Source organism: Adiantum capillus-veneris, chromosome 19 (genome assembly GCF_014529385.1).
Source record: "Adiantum capillus-veneris isolate H3 chromosome 19, ASM1452938v2, whole genome shotgun sequence".
NCBI lineage: Eukaryota > Viridiplantae > Streptophyta > Polypodiopsida > Polypodiales > Pteridaceae > Adiantum > Adiantum capillus-veneris.
In genome coordinates this window covers 57,190,385-57,203,429 of record NC_140949.1, presented here as the reverse complement: position 1 = coordinate 57,203,429, position 13,045 = coordinate 57,190,385, and positions in this window count along the sequence as shown.

Below are 13,045 nucleotides of genomic sequence, written 5' to 3'. Positions count from 1 at the left end.
AACAGAGGATACTCTTTTTTCTTCACGCACGATGGCTTCTCCTCATAACGGGGGCCTTACAAATGTACGTTTTTAACACAAATAATTATAAGGGGTAAATTAGGCTCCATACTTAACAGAGAAGACACTTGATGATGCAATACATGTAGATAGTATAGGGCAGGCTGGTTTGCACACTCATTGGAATATTCCTTTTTTATTAGAATATTATGGCTGGACGGTGGCCAAGAAGTGGTTGGAAAATGGCCGATGGTCGGTAGCCAATGACTGGTGGCCGTTGGACAGAAGTGTTTGACAGTGGCCGAATTCAATGTCCGGTGGGGGCCGATTTTAAATCGTACTTGTCTTCTCAGGGATGGCCACAAATGGGCGCATTGGAGAGTCCAACTTGGACTTGTCTACACAAGGGCGGCTACACACGAATGCCTCTCATGAGATAGGGCAACCCTTTTTTCCTATAAAAGGAGGTCGTTTCTACACACAAACACGGATTGAAGAGGTGAAGCATTGTGATACATTGTGAAGTTAATGCAATAAGGTGGATGTGAGGTGATGCCAAGTGAAGCAAGGCAAGAGCTCTAAAAGGGTACAATCCCTTTGTAATCTACTTCTTGTTTTGAAGTACTAAAGCCATCGAGTGTCTGCTTTTTCATGGACGTAGCCCATATTGGGTGAACAACGTATATCGTGTGCTCTCTCTCTCTCTACTATATACTCTCTCTTGTGTGAAAAATTATCTCTCTCCATTAAGTAAGCTACTCAAATATCTACTTAGCTACGTCTTATTTCCTAACATTTTGTGTCTCACTAGATCAATATCGCTCTACCTTTGTCCACTCGCATGTCTTGCATAACTAAATGCTCTGTCTCATGAGCATGGTGTACTTCACCATGAAGGAGACACGTCTTGTCTCTCGTTCAATGCATGCTACCAACAAAATTAAGACCATGCCACCTCAAACCTCAAATACATGCATAGGATATACCAATCCATTGCAGCCTCCCTTGGCAATCACTATCGATCCACAATGCATCTAGAAATATTTCTCTCTAAGTAGTGTTGTACACCCACAATTTTCTAAGCATCTCACTGAGACCAAGCTTTGCCTCAATCAAGGAACATAGCGCACATGTTGTAGCGTATATGATGCACCACTCGGAAATGAAAAAACAAAAATCTCATGCACCTGCAATGTCAAACACCAAACCATCGACAAAGTTCACATATCCAAAGCTCCCATTAGAGAATGTGTTGAACAACTCACGATGTTGTGTGACATGGAAAACTGTAGGCCTCATCTAGAAACCAATGTGGAGAAGTTTCACCTCTCAAATACATGTAAGCAAGAGGAATGTTGAAGGCCAACATGGTGTTACCATCACTGGCATATGAGGCCACTACTTTAGCATGAAATTTTGTCAAAACCATATCTACATCATGAATAGATCTCCGTTAATGTTGCATCACACATCTAAAACAAAGACATCTAATGTACCCTGTGTGACCACAATCTCAACAACGCATATATTGGCAACTACGAGACCGTCGTCTCTCACGAGTCATCACTATAGACTTTGAACTGTCAAATATATCTACCATATGGATTCCAAGAAACCAAAGTATAGTGAGAAATCCTGGGAGAAAATTGGCAGAGGCTCCCCTTAAACTGAGTTAAAACCCAAGTAAAATCTCAATCATAAACTATGCACGCCAAAATGGAAACAAAATAGAAAGTCACTTGACCACTACACAATAGTGAAAAACCATGATGAACTACATCAAAAAGGATGCCCACATATGCATAAAATATCTCTACAAAAGGTCCACAATATGTGAGCATAAACAACAAAGTGAGCCAAGTTTAGGAGTAATAGATTAGCTGAGCGTAAAGTGCATAACCAAATGCACAAGTAGTGAGTAGAAAATACTCAAAACGCATCCCAAGTAGGCTTGCAAAGATCTGCCAGAAAACCTGTAGTACCTATGAAGCATGTGACTACCTTTTTATAGCCACAATCCTCACTCCTCCGAGAGTGGATGCAAGACCACTAAACATGTGTCCAAACCGACAAAACTTGTAGACAGTGGGGGTCAAACTCGACCACTAAACCATCAAAGAGTAAACTACATATACTTATAGAAAATGGCGACAATTTGGGAGAAATCCCACATTAAAGCTTCCCTTGAAAACTGAGGTAAAACACAAAAAAGTCTCAACTTTAAACAATCCGCAACACAGATAATGCTAAAAATGCATCAATGAAGCGGTTTCAACAATGCAGAAAACCAAGACTCGGTTTCTCACCCATAGATGCCATACACCAAGTGAAAAGTAACTATAAACACTCTCTAACCACGATGGAGAGAAACAAGACAAAACCTGCGGGTCGTAATCAAAAGTACATTAACCTATCTGAGACCAATCCGTCTCAATAACATATCTACATATGGTATATATGTATCATAAGCATGACAACCGAGCTTAGTCCCACACGAGTAGCTCCATGGAAAACTCCACTTGTTTGAAACACCTATTAGCCTATCGCTCCCGAGTAGTTCACTAAAGTATATGTATGATAGCATGTGAGTTCAACAGAATGGATTTTATATTCTTGTAAAGTTAGAGAAACATGTAAGGCCTATAAGGGGTACTTATAATCCATTTTGGTGAACGCACATGATATAGAAACATTTTAAAAAGTGAACGCTTTGGGCTATCACTTATTAAATTTCATAAGCTCAATTCGTGTAATGGAATTGGCCTATTTAACTTGAGCATAGCGGAAATTAATGAGAGTACTTTTGAGAAATGACTTTGCGAGCATAGCGGGTGAACATAGTTGAAGATAGCAACATAATCATAGCAATTAGTTAACCTGGCATGAACAATACTTTTGCAAGAGAGAGAATTTAGAGAACATGACAACAATTGAGGACCTGATTATGTGGAGCCGGTCCCCCCTCCAATAGGCATTTGTATTATGATTTCTCCCATTAAGAGAGACTTGTTACAATACAATCTTTGTGTTCCTTGTGACCTAGGTGATGCAATGAAGATGGAAAGCTTCATGCATCACAAGCATAACATAAAATTGAAGAAAGCTTTAACTATCGCAAGCCTCAGTCCCAAGACCTCAAACACCTTCGAAGGTGGAGAGAGCTAGCAGGGAATGAGGGTAGGGAAGACGAAGAAGAAACATTTCATAGGAGAAAGAATTAGTTCCTCACTTATCATAACTCTTGTTGCTAGCATACATAATAGCATAGTAATGAAGTAGAAGGAGATGGCAAGCTTAAGCATTGAAGCATGGCTCTTGGTTAGATTTTCACTCCATAGCCAAGAGTGTTGGTGTAGGCTCTCAACCTCTACTTTCTTGGAGAAGGAGAGGGAGCTCTTGCACTTTGCATAGCACACCATGAGAGTGTTTGTGAGTGTGTGTGAGTGAGTATACCCCCTAAGCAACCCCCTAGCTTTCTTGGGTCGACCCCCCCCTTGTAGCTCATGCTTGAAGCTCACTGGACCCCTCCAGGCCTATCCAATCACAAGCAGGAGGCATTACAAGCAGCAAGGGTAGCCTTGAGACAAGTGTCCCCCTTTCCCCTTTGAGAGAGAGGGCTAGATAAATGCTAAATAAATTAATTAAATCTCCTAAATTATTATTGGACCCCTTGGGTGGCCAACCAATAGGCTTCAGGCACACCATGAGGGCAACATGAGGAGGAACTTGACAAGTGTCCCTCTTGCTTTCTTTGTACCATGCATGCCTTGTGTGAGTGTGTGGGTGTTCTCTCTCATCCCCCCTCATGTAGGGCTCACCCCCTCCTTGTAGGGATTGAATATTTGACTTTTTGACACCTCAAGTCCCTCATACATAGGCCCAGTTCTCACCACAAGCTTGGTCGTTAAGCACTTTAAGCTTGGGCTAGGTTCTCACCTTAAGTGCAACCCTAGCATCTCAAGCATGTCAAGCACCTCAAGCATCTCAATAATTAAGCACCTCAAGGATCTCAAGCACCTCAATCATCAAGAACCTCAATCATCAAGAACCTCAATCATCAAGCACCTCAAGCACCTTAGTCATCAAGCATGACAAGCAGGACAAGCATCTCGAGCTGGGTCGGGTTTCCGTGCCTCAAGCGCAGTCCTAGCTTACCTAAGGTCAAAGGACTTTTACACACATTATTGGAGGTCTTCAATGAAGCTAACCCTAAGGTCTTATGATCCATTGTTTAGCCTTGCTCTTTGATAGACCATCTCTCATTTGGGCCCCTTTACCATTGGCCCCGTGTTGAGATAGATCTATAAGCACATGTCTATATCTTAACACTTGTTCCCGTTTATTCTCCCAAATTAAGTGATCAATTTAATATGAGAAAATAATTTGGGTTGGTTAGATATTAGATATTAGGTTTTATGACATTACCTCTCTCTTGAAATCATAGTCGTCCTCGACTATGAGGTAGAAGAGATAAAGCCTTAGTCATTAGTCAATTTTACTTAGCGGGTAGAGGATCCCTTTTTACCCTACGACATCTTTCCAAGATGGATGACTAATCCATTTGGTGCTTGGGAGACATAGTTGCTACGAGAATGTCTGCTCTTTAGTCCATTTCATTCTCCCAAAGTGGACTGACAAATTCTACTTGGTGTTTGAGAGACGTCATCATCACAAACATGATTCTAAGCATGCATACTAGATAAATTTGTGCACAATTAAAAAGAGGACTAGTCTTATAAGACAAAAAAATGAGTCATTTAAAAGAAATTTGTACATTTGCTTACTCTAATGTGGCATTGTAAGCATTGACAAGGTTCATATTATCCTTAAGTTGTATTCCTTGCATCCATCTAGCATCTTCAAAAGGATAATTTTTGAACTTAATAAGTTACCGTCGGATAATCTTACCATGTCCTAGTACCTTGTCTTCATGCCAAAGGATAGCTTCGGGTTGTAGAACCTCTTCTTGGTCTTCAACTTCGGGAGGGTCTTCAATAATTGGTTCAGTTGGTGGCTCTCCTTTGTAGGGCTTAAGTACGCTTACATGAAAGGCATTGTGTATGAGCCAATGGTTGGGCAACTTGAGTTGATAAGCCATCTCATTGATGGGCTTTAAGATTTGGAAAGGACCATAGTATCTTTTTGCTAGTTTAGCATAATACTTTTGATGGCCCGTACGTAGGATTTTTGCCCGTCGTTTGCCTTAATCGAGACTTAGGAAACATGAGTAAGACCCAATCATTTTTTTTGAACATTAAGGCTCTTTTGTGCTTATCAGCAACAAATTTTTTCCTTTGTTGAGAGATGGATATAGCCTCCTTAATCTTTTGAAAAGATTCTTGTAGGTCACGGCTATACTCATCGGCGGCGAAGATCTTCCCATGTACTTTGAGTAGCAAGGGACTTTTAGGTCTTCCCTGAATGATCTCAAAAGGTGCTTTTCCCGTAGAAGTATGTACTGTATTATTGTAGGCATACTCTACAAGAGGTAGGTACTTTTCCCATTGTGAGCGTTGATCTACTTCGGTAACATAAGTCTTGAGTAGATCGAGTATCGTAAGATTGGCTATCTCACTTTGGCCATCCGTTTATGGGTACGTGATAGGCCGAAGAGAAATTCAATCTTGTTCCTAGATTTTCAAAGAGACCTTTCCAGAAATTACTGGTCATTTTAGGATCTCTATCTGACACGATGGATGTGGATAATCCGTGGTGCTTGAAAATCTGAGATATGAAGAGAGTTGCCATTTGATGTGCCTTAATAGTCTTTTTGACAAGAATAAAATGTGCTTGCTTGCTAAACCTGTCGACTATTGTCCATATTCCTGTATTCCCATGGATAGACTTGGGTAATCCAAAGATGAAATCCATCGATATACTCTCCCATAGTGAATTTGGGATAGGCAATGGCTGGAGTAATCCAGGTTGCTTCCCTCTATCATACTTGGTCTTTTGGCATACTGCACATTTTGAAACATACTCTTGTATGTCCACTTTCATGGTAGGCCAATAGAAGTACGTCTCTACTCCTCGGAGAGTAGGTTGAATACCTCTATGCCCCGCATATTGAGGAGCATGGGATTCATACATAACTTTCTCACGAAGGGAATGGGTAACACATAGCCTATTGCCGTGGAGAAGATAACCATCCTGCAAGGTGAATGGTTCCTCTTTCTTTCCCAAAGCAAGGGCTGACATTATGTCTCTAAAGTCAGGGTCAGTAGCATACTCATCTATCATAGAGGATAGATCATTGTGAGTAGCTATAGACACCGCATTAACTTTGGGTCATCGTGAAAGTGCATCGTCCACTTGATTGTGCTTACCAGCTATGTGAGCAATATGGAAAATAAATTGCGAAAGAAAATTTTCCCACCTCATTTGTTTGTCGGAAATCTTGGTTTGCGTCATGAAATACTTGAGACGTTGGTGGTCGGTTCGTAGGATAAATGGAGTCCCCAATAGGTAGTGCTTCCATGTGTCTAGGGCATGTAGAACAGTGAAAAGCTCTTTCTCATAAATGCCCAAGACTCGTTCATCAATATCGAGCCTTTGGATCTCATATGCTATGGCATTTTCTTCTTGAAGCAAAACTGATCCAAGGCAATCACCACAAGCATCACATTGGACCTCAAATGGCTTTGAGAGATCAGGAAGTACGAGGATTGGTTGGGAAATAAGCTTCTCTTTGAGCTTTTCAAAAGCATTTTGCTCCTTAGCAGTCCATACATACTTAATGTTCTTCTTAGTTAAGTCATGTAGTGGTCCTGCTACTTGAGAGAATTTTGCTATGAAGCATCTATAGTAGGCGCACATACCAATAAAGCTTCTTAGCTCATGTAGATTTATTGGGTTAGGCCATGATTTTATTACCTCTAACTTTGATGGATCCATACAGATACCATCGTGAGAGATAATATGACCTAGGTATTGAATCTCTTGAAGGAAGAATTCGCTTTTCTTTTGGTTGAGAAAAAGATTGTTCCCCCTCAATGCTTGAAATATCACTTGGAGATATTGCTTATGTTCCTCAAAAGACTTGGAGTAGATGATGATATCATCAAAGAACACTCTAGTGAATTTGCGATAAGGTCTAAAAATTTTCTCCATCAGATGATTGAACGTAGCTGGTGCATTAGTCAAGCCAAAAGGCATGACTAGCACTACAAGAGGCTATTCATATTAGCGACGCTCACACAGCGACGCTCAAAAAAAAAAATCCCGGCGTCGCTATGAGCGTCGCAAATTTCTTTGTAAATTTGCGACGCTCATAGCGACGTCGGCTGGGCTAAAAAAATAACCGAGCGCGCCCAAAAACTCAGATCTCAGATCTGAGTTTTTCGGCGCCCTCAAGCAAGGAGTAGGTAATGCTCTCCCTCACTCTCTCTCTCTCTCTCTCTCTCTCTCTCTCTCTCTCTCTCTCTCTTTTTCTTATCCACACACACACACACACGAGGAGAGGAAGGAGAGCCAGGTATGCTCCTTCCCTCTCCTCATTCTCATGTTCCCTTCCCCTCTTTCTCTCTCCCTCTCTCTCTCTCTCTCACACACACATACACACACACACACATAGTGTTTTTGAGAGAGAGAGAGAGAGAGAGAGAGTACAAACAAAAACAAAAACGCACACACACATACATAAACAAAGAATGCACACACACATTGAGAGAGAAAAAGAGAGAGAGAGCATGCATAAACAAAAAACGCACGCATTGAGAGAGGAAAAGAGAGAGAGAACATGCATAAACAAAAAACGCACACATTGAGAGAGGAAAAGAGAGAGAAAACATGCATACGATCCAAAAAAACGCACACACATTGAGAGAGAAAGAGAGAGAAACTAATTTAACGTCGTAGGAAACTAATTAAAATTAAAAGACCTAAAGATCTAGCCGACGAGGAGTTGAACTAGCTCAAGACCTATTATTCAAGAGGGAAATGGCATAATCAATCTATCATACTTGGCATGGGTGATAGAAAGGTTATACCATTTATCTCTTTTTATTGGCACACACATCCACACACGCGCACACACACAAGAAGAAGAGAGTTATAACGTCGTAGGAAACTATCTTAAAAGACGTTAAAGATTAGGTTATATGTAGACTTACATTAAATTAGATTTACGTTTATTTACGCTAGATTTAGATTTACGTTATATTAGATTAGATTTAGGTCTCCATAGACTGCGATGCCTGCATGAAGCGGGTGAAGAAAGCCCTCAATGGAATATAGGGTATTGCTGCCTTCACTCATGGTGGGCTCCGTCGATCCAAAAGTACTGGTGAAATGTCTTCAGAAGATAGGGAAGAAGGTGGATCTTCAGGGCGGCAAGAGTCACTACATCCCCGACACAATGACCATCTAGACAACCTCTAGTCATTCAACAGCAACTTCAAAGTTAGTAACAAGAGCAAGAACGGTCTAAAGGGCCAATTGCTGTCGTCAGATGTGGATGGAGATGAGGCAGCGTCACCGCCGGAAGTTAACTCTCACATCTTTAGTGATGAGAATGCCAACTCTTGCCGAGTTATGTGAAAAATTATGTGTTAAATCAGTTTTAAGGTTCTTATAATCCCTGTTAGTTTAGTTCTTTGTTTTTAATATAACATAATTTACGTTAGATTTAGATTTATGTTATATTAGATTAGACTTAGGTTTATTTAGGTTTACCCACACACACACACACACACACACACACACACACACACACACACACACACACACACACACACACACACAAGAAGAAGAGAGTTTTAACGTCGTAGGAAACTATCCCAAAAGACGTTAAAGATTAGGTTAGATGTAGACTTACATTAAATTAGATTTAGGTTTATTTTTAGTTAGATTTACGTTTATTTAGATTTACGCTTATTTACGTTAGATCGAGTCCATGCAAGAATTACTTACGGTTTAGGGTTTAGAGTTAGACGAACAGTGAAAAGATCTACTGTGAAAAGATGTTAAGATGCTGTGAAGTGCTACAGCTAGAGAAGAGGCAAAGGGGTTTTGTCCACTACATGCAGTATCATGTAGACGTGGGTGTGTAGATTTCTTGTACCCACAAATATAGGTATTGACCAATAAAGACGAGATTATAACCCGGTGGTTCTGATCTCCGTGCACCTCTAGACCGAGGTGTGCGGGGATTGGACATGACTAGAGAATGTGAGGTAGAGAGAGAGAGAGAGAGAGAGAGAGAGAGAGAGAGAGAGAGAGAGAGAGAGAGAGAGAGAGAGACAGAGAGAGAGAGAGAGAGAGAGATAAGACGAAGAATGCCAATAGAATATTAAATTTGTTGTCCAGGTTCTAAGTTTTTTATCCTCATTATGAGTAGCGATGAGGATGTGGGACCGTCCGACCGAAACACCTATCTCTCAACGAGGGTCTTATGTCCTTGTAATCAATGCAAGCATGCTGTGCGACGGACAAGACGTGTTTCTTTGCAGCACGTTCGCGAATTTGGCGAGTTCGATCCATCTATTATAGATCGAGTTGTTGCCAATTATAACTCGTCGGACTCTGACGCTGGCCAACAAGCAGCAATCTTGCAACCCAATAGACGTGTTCGCAGGCGCTTTGGTCAAGCAGCATATGTGAGGCCACAAGATGTAGCCTCTGACAGCTCGGGGGATGATCATGCAGAGCACATTCCCAACGAGGCAATGTTTGAGCCCGAGATTGATGAAATGATCGAGACGATCATGGATTCAGAAAGGCTTATCTATGATGATACGAAAAGTGAAGCCGATACGCCATTGTATAATGGAGCACGTATGTCTAGATTGAAAGCACTCCTGGTTCTTCTCAACATGCAGGCAAAGTTTGGATGGAGTGACACTAGCGTCACAGCGCTTTTCAGGTGATCTATTACAATTAGTTTACTTTAATAAAACTCTAAATGTATAATGATCTGATAGATTTTTACACGACTGTATCATATTTTTATGTTGTGTAGATTGCTGAAAGAGCACATACTACCAGCTGACAATGTGATGCCAGATTCCCGAGATGAAGCAAGAAAGATTTTGCGAAACTTGGGGATGGATTACAATTCTATCCACGCTTGTCCTAATGACTGCATTCTTTTCAGAGGGGAATACATAGACATGGAGAAGTGTCCGAAATGTGATTCCGAAAGATATCGAGTAGATCTCCACGGGACAAAAATTCCACAAAAGGTTTTGCGACATTTCCCTCTGCTTCCTCGTATCAAGCATTTCTTCGAATGTAAGTCCATGGCCGCCCTAGCATCATGGCATGAGGAGAATAAATCTTTGGATGGTGTGCTACAAATTCCTGCAGATTGTGTAGCGTGGAAACATATAGATGGAACATGGTCGGATTTTGCCAGGGAAGCTCGAAATTTACGCTTAGGCCTGGCTATGGATGGCGTAAATCAATTTGGTCAAAGATCAACATCTTACAGTGTATGGCCCGTTGTCATCGTCAACTACAACATTCCCCCATGGTTGACTACGAAGAAGGGGCACCTATGGCTAAGCTTGATTGTGCCAGGGCGATATAAAGTGGGGAATATGGATGTGTATCTTCGTCCACTATTGGAAGAGCTACAACAATTGTGGATTGGCATAGAGGTGGTGGATATGAGCCGACACACAGGACGACGGAATGCTTTGATCAGAGGCATTCTAATGTGGACCATGCATGACTATCCCGGGCTAACAGAATGCTCAGGTGATCTATTGACACTCCTCACTCAGACACTGTAAATCTTGTTTTTTCCCATAGTTGATCTATTATCATGTGTATACATGCAGGGCTTCAAACAAGCGGATACAGAGCATGTGTCACATGTGGACCTAGACTGAATGCACGTAGGGCACCCTCACTGAAGAAGCAAAACTACGAAGGTCATCAAGCATATCTTCCAGAGAATCATGTGTTACGCGACGGCTTTTTGGGAAGAGAGCCACCAAGGATGTCTGCACAAGCATGGTTAGAGCAGAAGGAGATGTACGATGACGGATTGCCTCCAGGGATGAAGAGACTATCTCTATGGTACGAGTTACCATACTGGCCCCGACTCATGATCAATCACTTGCTCGATCCAATGCACATATTCAAGAATGTGGGTAATCTACTATGGGACCATCTGACCGGCAAGAAAGATACTTTGGGAGCCAGAGTTGACCTTAGAAATGTGGATCGTATGGAGCAATATTGGCCGCAAACAGCGTCTGATGGATCGATAAAACTCCCTAAAGCACCATGGATTTTCACAGGAGCCCAAGAACGCAAAGTAAAAGAGACCATTCGATCTTTGCGGACCCCCACTGGCGTAATGCACTCGCTCCGAACGTGTTTTACTAAAGAAGGAAAGCTTACCGGTTTGAAGTCACACGATTGGCATAAAATGTGTCAGGTACGTTCATAGTGGACTTTAATATCATTGCATAAAATGTGGACTTTAATATCATTGCTGCACATACTTTACAGTTTATTTTACCGGTTGCCATTGAGGGATGTTTGTCTCTCGACATCCGTAACACAATCTACAAACTTGCAAAGCTGGTGCAATGGATCTCACAAAAGGAGATCAACGTAGACTCCATACCATTCGCCAAACTAAATGCTGCGGAGCTTGTGTGCATGCTTGAGAAACATTTTCCTACTACAATGCTAACCATTCAGGTGCATCTTCTTGTTCACATAGTTGATGAGGTGGAAATAGCTGGCACAGTTCATTCCAGATGGATGTTCTTCTTAGAACGTTTCATGAAAACGCTTAAGGGATATGTGCGTCAAAAGGCACGTCCGGAGGGTAGCATGGCAGAAGGTTGGTTGGTATCAGAGTCCCTAGTGTACATTGGAGAGTGGCTAGACGGATTTGATAAATCCCGGGACACGCTGTGGCGAACCATAGATGGTGAGCGCATATCTGGGATTGTCATGTGCAATCTCGGTGTTGAGAAGAAGATGACGGAAGATCTAGAGGCTAAAATCAACCGATTTTGCATGCTTCACAATCCAGTGATGCAAAAGTGGATTTCACAATATGAGGATGCAAAGCAAGAGCGACAAAGGGCACGAATCGAGTGGAGACGGGGAAGACGACCACCGATGCACTATCCAGCGGTTCTGGAGAGCCTACCAACCTTCATGAGCTTAAGATGGTTGCACAACCAATTGAAAAGCGCACAACAATGCGGTGACGAAGTGACTGAAGAAGAGTGGGAGTACTCTCGGGGTTGCGCGACCAAGGTAAGTTTGCAATGTACGACTAGCAAGTGACTTTATTTATAAACGTTTGAACGGCCACTCATAATCTTTGTTCGTTGTAGTATAAGTCATACACAGCAGCATGGTGTAAAGGTCGACATTTTAGGGTGGAATGAATCGACAAAAAGCGTTTTACTCAAGATTGTGGAATCATGGCAAAATTTGAACATTCTAGTCGACGACGTTCCTCTGATGCAGATCCTGTGGTGGCGGAACTCACTTACTTCGGCACGCTGCAAGAGATTTTGAGGATCGATTACAGAGGATTTTTTGTCGACTTGTTCGACGTGCAATGGTTCAAGATAATCATGGAGGGTCGCAACGCTACTGTGCGTAGAGGAGAGTCTGGTTTTCTTGAGGTGGATTCTACTAAGAAATGGACTGACCTAAGAGACACTTTCGTACTACCCGAGCATTGTGAACAAGTAAGTATGTAAATAGTTAACATCCCCCTTTTACAAGTTATGTGCTTGAAAGCTCTCATGTAAGTTATGTGGCTCTGGCAGGTAATATTTCATCGTACAAAGTCTACATCAAACTGGTGGTACGTCATAGAGGTAGCCCCTCGTAGTGCAAGGACGTATGAAGGCTACCATGTGCCAATCACAACGGCATCAATGGAGGAGATCAGAGAAGATGCTCAATCAGAAGCCGCTGCGGTGGTGCCAGACGAGCATCAAGATGCTACTACTCTATATGGGGTGCATGCAGAGGAGCTACAAAATGAAACAGAGGATATGTGTTTAAACGGAGAGCTCTATATAGATATAGGAAGTTATGCTGAGTTATGCGAGGATGAGAG